We start from the raw sequence: 7,673 nt of genomic DNA on the forward strand, positions 1-7,673 counted from the left end.
TGGCAATCCAATGAGTTATGTAGAGATTTATGCCTAGTTCTGAGAGTTTGTCAACAATACCTGAGTGGAGTATTGTATCAAATGCCTTGGTCAGGTCAAGGTAGGAGGTATGCACCATATTCTCCTCATTCATAGCCGTGATGACCCACTTGAAGAAGTCTACTAGGTTTAGTAGGCCAGCCCTTCCCTTAACAAAGCCAAACTGGAATGAGTCCAGTGCCTGTAGGTTGCCAATGTCCTTGATCATGTCCATGATAATTCATTTCATGGCTTTGCATATTAGACTTGTCAAATTGATGGGTCTGTAATTCCTGGGGTCCACCCTTATGAAAAGGGATGACTGTTGCAGCCTTACATTCACCTGGCATGTAACCTTTTTTGAGTCTGTAGTTGAAGAGTAAGTGAAGTGGTCCTGCTAGGTCAAGTGTTAGGCTACTTAGAAAGCAACCAGGGATATTGTCATGGTCCAGTGAAGCTGTGTTTTTGGTCTTAGCAAGAAACTTACCAGCTCCCTGTTGGTAGTTGGCTGGGAGGGTGGATATGATAGAAGGGAGTTTAGCGTTGATGCATGTGTGTGTGTGTGTGTGTGTGTGTGTGTGTGTGTGTGTGTGTGTGTGTGTGTGTGTGTGTGTGTGTGTGTGTGTGTGTGTGTCTGAGTGTCTTGTGCAGTGGTAGTGTTCTAGAAAAGTTTTTTTCTAAGGTAAGGTGCAAAGTATCCCCTGCCTGTAATCCTAACTCTGCACTTTACCTTAAAAAAATATTCCATAACACTACCATCATTCAGAGGCAAATTAAATTATATCTGAATGTGTGGTGGGATTTTGGTGATTAGATTACAACAACGTCCCAAGAAAGCTGATTTGAGCAGTACTGCAGTGGTTAGAAATCCCAGAAGCATTTTTATAATTAGTGCTATCTATGTACAAGGACCCTATGACTCAAGTACCAGCTGTGTTCAGTCTCACAGAGGGGTTCCCAGTGAGAGTGGGTATTAATCAGGGTTCAGGTCCGAGCCCACTGCTGTTCATACTGATGATGGACTTCATTAGTGAACAGGTTGGAGGGTAAAGATCAACAAAATTGCTGTATGCAGATGATTTTGCATTACAGGCAGACTCTGAGCAAGAACTTCAGCAAAGGAGAGGGGAATGGAATACAAAACTCAAGGCACATGGGATGAAACCGAGTGCAGATAAGACACTTGTAATGGCAGCAAATGGGGAAATCAGAAGAAGTGGAGAATTGAGATAGAGAGTAAAATAGTGGAAGAGGTTAACAGCTTCAAGTATCTGGGAGGGGTGGTTGAGCAGAAGGGAAGTCTGAATGAAGAGAAGCTCCAGCCAACTGGCACTGGCATAGAATGTCAGGTGTAGTTTGTGACAGAAGAATGCCAAAAAAGCTGAAAAGTAAGGTGTACAAAACAGTGGTGAATCCAGTACTGCTGTATGGTACAGAAACCTGGGCAGTAAAGGCAGAGCAGTTGAGGAAGCTAGAGATGATGGAGGTGAAGTGCCTAAGTAGGATGCACACTGTGGGACAATAAAAGAAATGAGAGCATGAGAGCAGAAGGCAAAGTAGCTTCAATTGCAGAAAAGATCAAAGATAACAGATTACATTGTTTTGGCACATGTGCAAAAAAACAGAAGGCAATCTGGTAAAGAAGATTTGGCACAGACAGGAACAAGGAAAGAGGAAATGAGGGCATCCAGCAAAGAGGTGGATGGATTGTATGAAAGAAGGCCTGCAACAGTCAAGTATGAGTGTTGAAGAAGATAGGAGAGTGGCACTGAATAGAGAGAGAGATGGCAACAATTGACATGGCACCCTGACCCTATGTAGAAAAAGGGGAAAAGGCGGGTTGATGATGCTGATGATGGTGATGACGATGATGATACAGAGGTTGGAGTAAGAATCTTTATGAAGTTATGGTGACTTTTCTGGTTGCGGGTTATATATTACACATCTAAAAGGGTAGAGGCAGAGTGAGAATAAAGCATTGCATTGTCCAAAAAAACAAGTGTGTCAGGCCCACCGGTTGAAAACAGCCTGGGGTGTAACGTATATGTAATCCAGCACTGCTTGTTGTTGTTGGAGGTAACCTAAACCACTTCAAGTATCACATCAGGAACTGGATCATCTATGATTATATGATGCTAACAGAACCTATTTTTACACTTAATCTTCTTCACTGATTTTTTTTACACCAAGACACTTCATCAGGTATCTCCATCTTAGACATTACTACATATACAATGCACCATAAGCTACCCTTCTCACCACTCATAGCTCCGCATTGCCTCCATATTGAACAATGTACTACTGAGATTCCCTGACATTTCTTTCCCCAGGATACAGACTTCCCTGATTGAAGAATAAGGCCATACCATCCATCAGTACTGTGCTCTTTGCCAATATCACAGTCAGTGCAGAGGTTCAGAAGTAACAGTTATGTCAGAAGGAGGCTTAAAATATGGAAGGTATACAAAATGGCTAGGAAGACATTCCCACACTCAGTTTTCTGTTTGAGCCTCCAGGTCACTTGTCATGCATCAAGCCATACCTCTCTCAACCTCTTAGTGTGAGAATTCTGTACAAAGCCAAAAATAATGGGGGGGGGGCTAAAGGCCAATAATTAGGGACAAATTTTAAATATTACTTTCATAAACTTCGAAGGTTGCTAGAATAACTAGTTTTGCATTAACATACATTTTCTGAAGGAAATTAAGTTTGGTAATCAAATGTCTGTCATCATTTAGTGACCTCAATCCTCAACAATTAGCCAGAAAACCACAACTTTTATGGGGAACAGAACAAAAATACCAGGTAAAAATCTGGACGTTTTGTGAAAATCTGGGCAGTTGAGAATCATGCATCCATCCACCTACACACACACACAGACACACACACACACACACACACACACACACACACACACACACACACACACACACACACACACACACACACACACACACACACACACACACACACACTTTTGTCAATTGAATCTAATCTATTTTCCTGGAAGAAATCTTGCCAAGTCCCTTCATGCCAGCTGCACCTCTCTCACCCTGGGCCTGTCAATGGATGAGGGCAGCTGTTCTAACAATCAAGGCCAAAACATCTCCACCAGTGTCCCATCCAATGTGCCATCAGATACCTGAAACTTTAGTTTTCTTACTGTGTTATTCCCGGTTTTAAAATCAGCTAGAATGAGTAGCAAGGATATTCTATTACATCTGATTTAAGCACACCATCAGCTATAGGGTATAACAAAAAAAGAACATTATATAAACAAATTATATTTTCTGTCATTTGCTGTTCTGGTGCTTCAGTGGTTTAGTTTAATTTAATTTGCATGCAGTTGCAGGGGCCACATTTATACAGGTCATTCCCCAATAAACATTTGAAATATCAGGACCTGCTAGAGTGAGTCCTGAAACGTGGAGACTGAATGGTCAAAAGAAAGGTCTTACATATACTATGTCCAAGACGTTATTTCTCAGAATATTCCTTTTTCTCCAAGGTATAGCAATCTTAGAGTTGGTATGTAAATGCCCAAGGGGTGTGGGGGCTTGCCTCCTCATGGGGAGGTGCTGGGGGGCTTGGCTCCAACAAAAAGAAGTTTAAGGGAGAGAAGAATTTTTGAGATTCACTCTTTTCCTTTGTTTTTGATTTTTTTCCAACTTGCCAACATTCAGCATTTCGAGTACAGGCATTTCAGTAGGGAACTCATTCTCCACTGAAAGAGAATTCCAATTACACAGTTTGAGTTGATGCAAATATTTATTCTTTGCCTCCCCCTATCCCTCTAATCTCTGCTTAGCCCTCCACATGTTCTGCCTTGTTACCATGTCAACATAACCCCTGGATCGCTAATTGCTCCTGCGAGGCTTTTCCCAACATAATACTAACAGCAGGTGGGCCCTAGTATATTCAGGAAGACAACATTATAGTGCTCATTTCTAATACATTGGGAGAGTGGAATCCTATGGGGAAGCAAGAGTTCATGTTAAGGTAAGCCTTCATTTGTGTAGTGGCCGGTAAACAATCCCTTGCCCTAACTCCCCTCCCAGCATGCTGTTTGGTTGAGCAGGCAATGAGGATGGTCCTGACCTGGGATCTTAGAGTATCCTGCCTCCTAGATCTCTCGCATTCCCAGCCTGATGATCATTCTTGCATTGAGACCCAGCCTCCACCTTATCACAGTTAGATCTCTGTCCAACATACTTTGTTCCTACGAGGATAGGCAAGCACAGGTTCCCTGCCTGCAGAATCAAGCACTAAACTACTAATTACAATTAGGTTATCTGGTCAGTAGGTAGGATTATATCCCTCTACACCTTTAGCACAGGATAGGTGACAGAATATATATTTTTGTGACATTGCTCTCATAATCTACACATTTCAAAGAGTTGTCTAATACAAGGTACATAACAAATCACTTACCTTTTAGCATCCTATCCTCACTGACTAGCAAGTACTAATATTTTACCTGCTGTCTTCTTGAACTGAACTGTTTCTCTTCATTAGTTGTATTACAACAATCATCCTGTCTGCATCACTTATATACTATGTATCCAAATGTATTCTTCCTACAGCTACAGTTTCTCATACCTAGCCTTGGCAAGGGTTGCATATTCATCTTGCATTTTACTTACCTTTCTCCTCAAATTCTGTTTACAGATGATCATCTCCTAGCTCATATTTAACTTCCTCCTGTTTCCCATGGATTCACTCATCATGCTGAAATATTTTGTGTCTCTACCTATTTATTTGTTTTCCTATAACTTGTTTTGGTTGTTCACTTCACAATGCTGATTTCTGCAGTGAAGCAGGAGCTTATCCTACCAATCTATTTATAAAAGGAAGAGAACCAAATCGAGACAGAATGCAAGTCTATCATAGGACATGCACAAACACCCACACACACACACACACACACACACACACACACACACACACACACACACACACACACACACACACACACACCCACACACACCCACACACACCCACACACACACACACACACACACACACACACACACACACGCTTGTGGACAATTTACTGAATCATTAATCACACATTAACTTGCCTTTGGGATGTAGGAGGAAACCAAAGAATTTGGGGAAATCCCACTTGGATACAGGGATAACATAACAACCTCTGTGCAGAAGTAATCACAGCCAGGTATCAAACCCCAAAAGCAAGTGCTGTTAGGCAGTATTGCTGTTCCCGGAGGCAGTCATGTGATTCTGTGCACATAACTGTTACCTGCATTTTTTTGTATATTTACATCATTATGAATTAAGCAGTTGCTCTTAAAACTATGCATATGAGTTTCTGGTGTAAAGATGAATTTCCTTACTATTAATGTGCCATTAGTTAATATGCAAAATAACAGTAAATATTAAATTATAAATACTGTAATGAGACCAGTGTGGAATTACTGTAGTTATTTCTTATCATGTCACTCTTCAGCATATACACAAACCACTGTTACTAGGTTTGACAACTGTAAACAATAGGATTCCTAACCTCCCCACACTAATCCAGGCTATTGTATTACCCCATCCTAAGCATCTCCCTTCAGGTCCATCTCAGTTAAACCTAATGTATCTCTTCTTTGAGATGGTCTTCTCCATCCCAAAAGGAAAAGACTTTTAGCCTGAGGAGTCAAAATATGGGTTTGTCAAGGAAAAGAGACTGTGAGACCATACCTCACTCCTCATATGCTGGTACTACTTGGTTTCTGCTGTTTTTTCTTCCCTCTACTGGCATTGATTTGAAATGTGCTTAATAAAGGTATGTATGGTGTAAGCCTTAACCTGTAGGATTTCCATACTGCACACTGTACAGAGCACAGTGACCTAAGACTCGTATCACGTTAGGCTCATCTCACTCCTGATTGTCCAGTCCATTGGCCTAGTTCTAAATGTACGTCTCCAGGTAGATTCATTCTTTCTTTCTCTCTTTCTTTTTCTTTCTTTCTTTTCTTCTGTCCCTGACATTGCATGTGTAAACTGTTAGGATTTCTGAAGTTACTTCCCAAGATATCAGGAAAAAACTCAAAAATTACTTAAATAAGGCCTAAGCTTAATATAGATTAAATGAATGCTTCCACAGCTGAATATATACTTACATAATGGTGTATTCTTCTCAACAGGAGATTGACAAGTCCTAGAATTAGAAAATTAAAATTAGAAAAGATTGTTTCATATTTTCAACATGAGTTTGACTATACTCAGTGAATTATACAGCAGTTTTACAGCTCACCAACCTGTAAATCAGTGAATGACTGCTAGACAACTGGAGCAGTCTTTAAAAAACATCACAAGACACACACACACCCACACACACACACACACACACACACACATACACACACACACACACATGCAAGCACACACACACACACACACACACACACACACACACACACACACACACACACACACACACACACACACACACACACACACACACACACACCACTTGTCAGAGATTAAGGATTCATACCTTGACTTAAAAAAGCTCTACTGGTCATTAGCCTAGTAGATACCTATGAACCTATAAACCTTTACAACCTATTAACCTATACAACCTAGAGAGTACTGTCTTATGCACAGAGTCAGAGAGGCACAAAAGTCCTATGTAAATGGCTTCATTCAGTCCAATGTCATTCACAGGCTCAGGATTTGGAAGTTATGATATAGATTTTCCACTGTCAGCAAGTGAGAAAATATTGGTTGATAGGTACTTAGTTAGACTATTGATCTGTGAGGATCTTTCACTGTTGTACGTTTTCACACCTAGCCAATGTATTCCTTTGTATATGGCATATAACACATTATACATTTCACACTGCATTGTGGGTTTTAAATTTTGAAAATTTTAACTGGCCTGCTTAATTTTCATGCAGATATAAGCAACTTGGGAAATAGCAGAAATAATTTACTTGAGTGCATGACAAATGATTGATTTGCAATAATTCAACTCTTGCAAGAAAAGATAGACATCTTTAGACCTGTAGAGTTCATACTGAAATATAAAAATGTATACAAAAACTTGTGATAAACTGGAAGTTGGTTTCACACTATAATACTAGTTACTGATATTTCAGAGCCCCAAAAGATTCACCTAAAATATTTCACAAAGAGCCCAATGAGCCACACTCTACAAGAGCTCTAATTCCTGGTTGGGGGGAGGGGTGTGCATGCCTGGAAATGAGCATGTATCAACAGAAGGCAGCTATGGCAGGGATCACCATTGGAGTTGATTTGGGTAGAATAATAACACTCCCCAGCAGTAGTATGACACTCCATCTCCTTGCTGATAGGGTGTCTTGGATACATTTTTCTGTTCACATTAGGCCATTTCATTATGTTTTACGTATTTTCCTTGGGCTAAAATAGTCCAACTTTTTACTGCAGTATTGTTGACTAAATACATCAAGAAAACAATTTGTATAATTATAGCAGAATTTATGCAGGGGATGTATCTCCTCATTTGAAGGGCTGCACCATCAAATCCAGGAAGACTAAATATATTCAGAGATTGTACTATCTTGAAGATAGAGAAATACATGTATTTACAGTGAAACCATATATTACATGTATTTACAGTGAAACCATATATTACATGTATTTACAGTGAAACCACATATTTC

The 7,673-nt window shown here is 40.2% G+C and overlaps 1 long non-coding RNA gene across 1 annotated transcript in view; it reads right to left on the bottom strand.

Moving 5' to 3' along the window:
• LOC122794783 overlaps positions 1 to 6,190 on the bottom strand; it is a 94,543-nt gene extending 88,353 nt beyond the window's left edge. Inside the window, exon 1 of the long non-coding RNA XR_006363697.1 lies at positions 6,147 to 6,190. This is a non-coding gene — a long non-coding RNA (uncharacterized LOC122794783). The remainder of the gene's footprint in view (positions 1 to 6,146) is intronic.
• Between the last annotated feature and the right edge of the window lie 1,483 nt (positions 6,191 to 7,673).

Source organism: Protopterus annectens, chromosome 2.part1, assembly GCF_019279795.1.
Source record: "Protopterus annectens isolate FY-2018-M chromosome 2.part1, PAN1.0, whole genome shotgun sequence".
Lineage (NCBI taxonomy): Eukaryota > Metazoa > Chordata > Ceratodontiformes > Protopteridae > Protopterus > Protopterus annectens.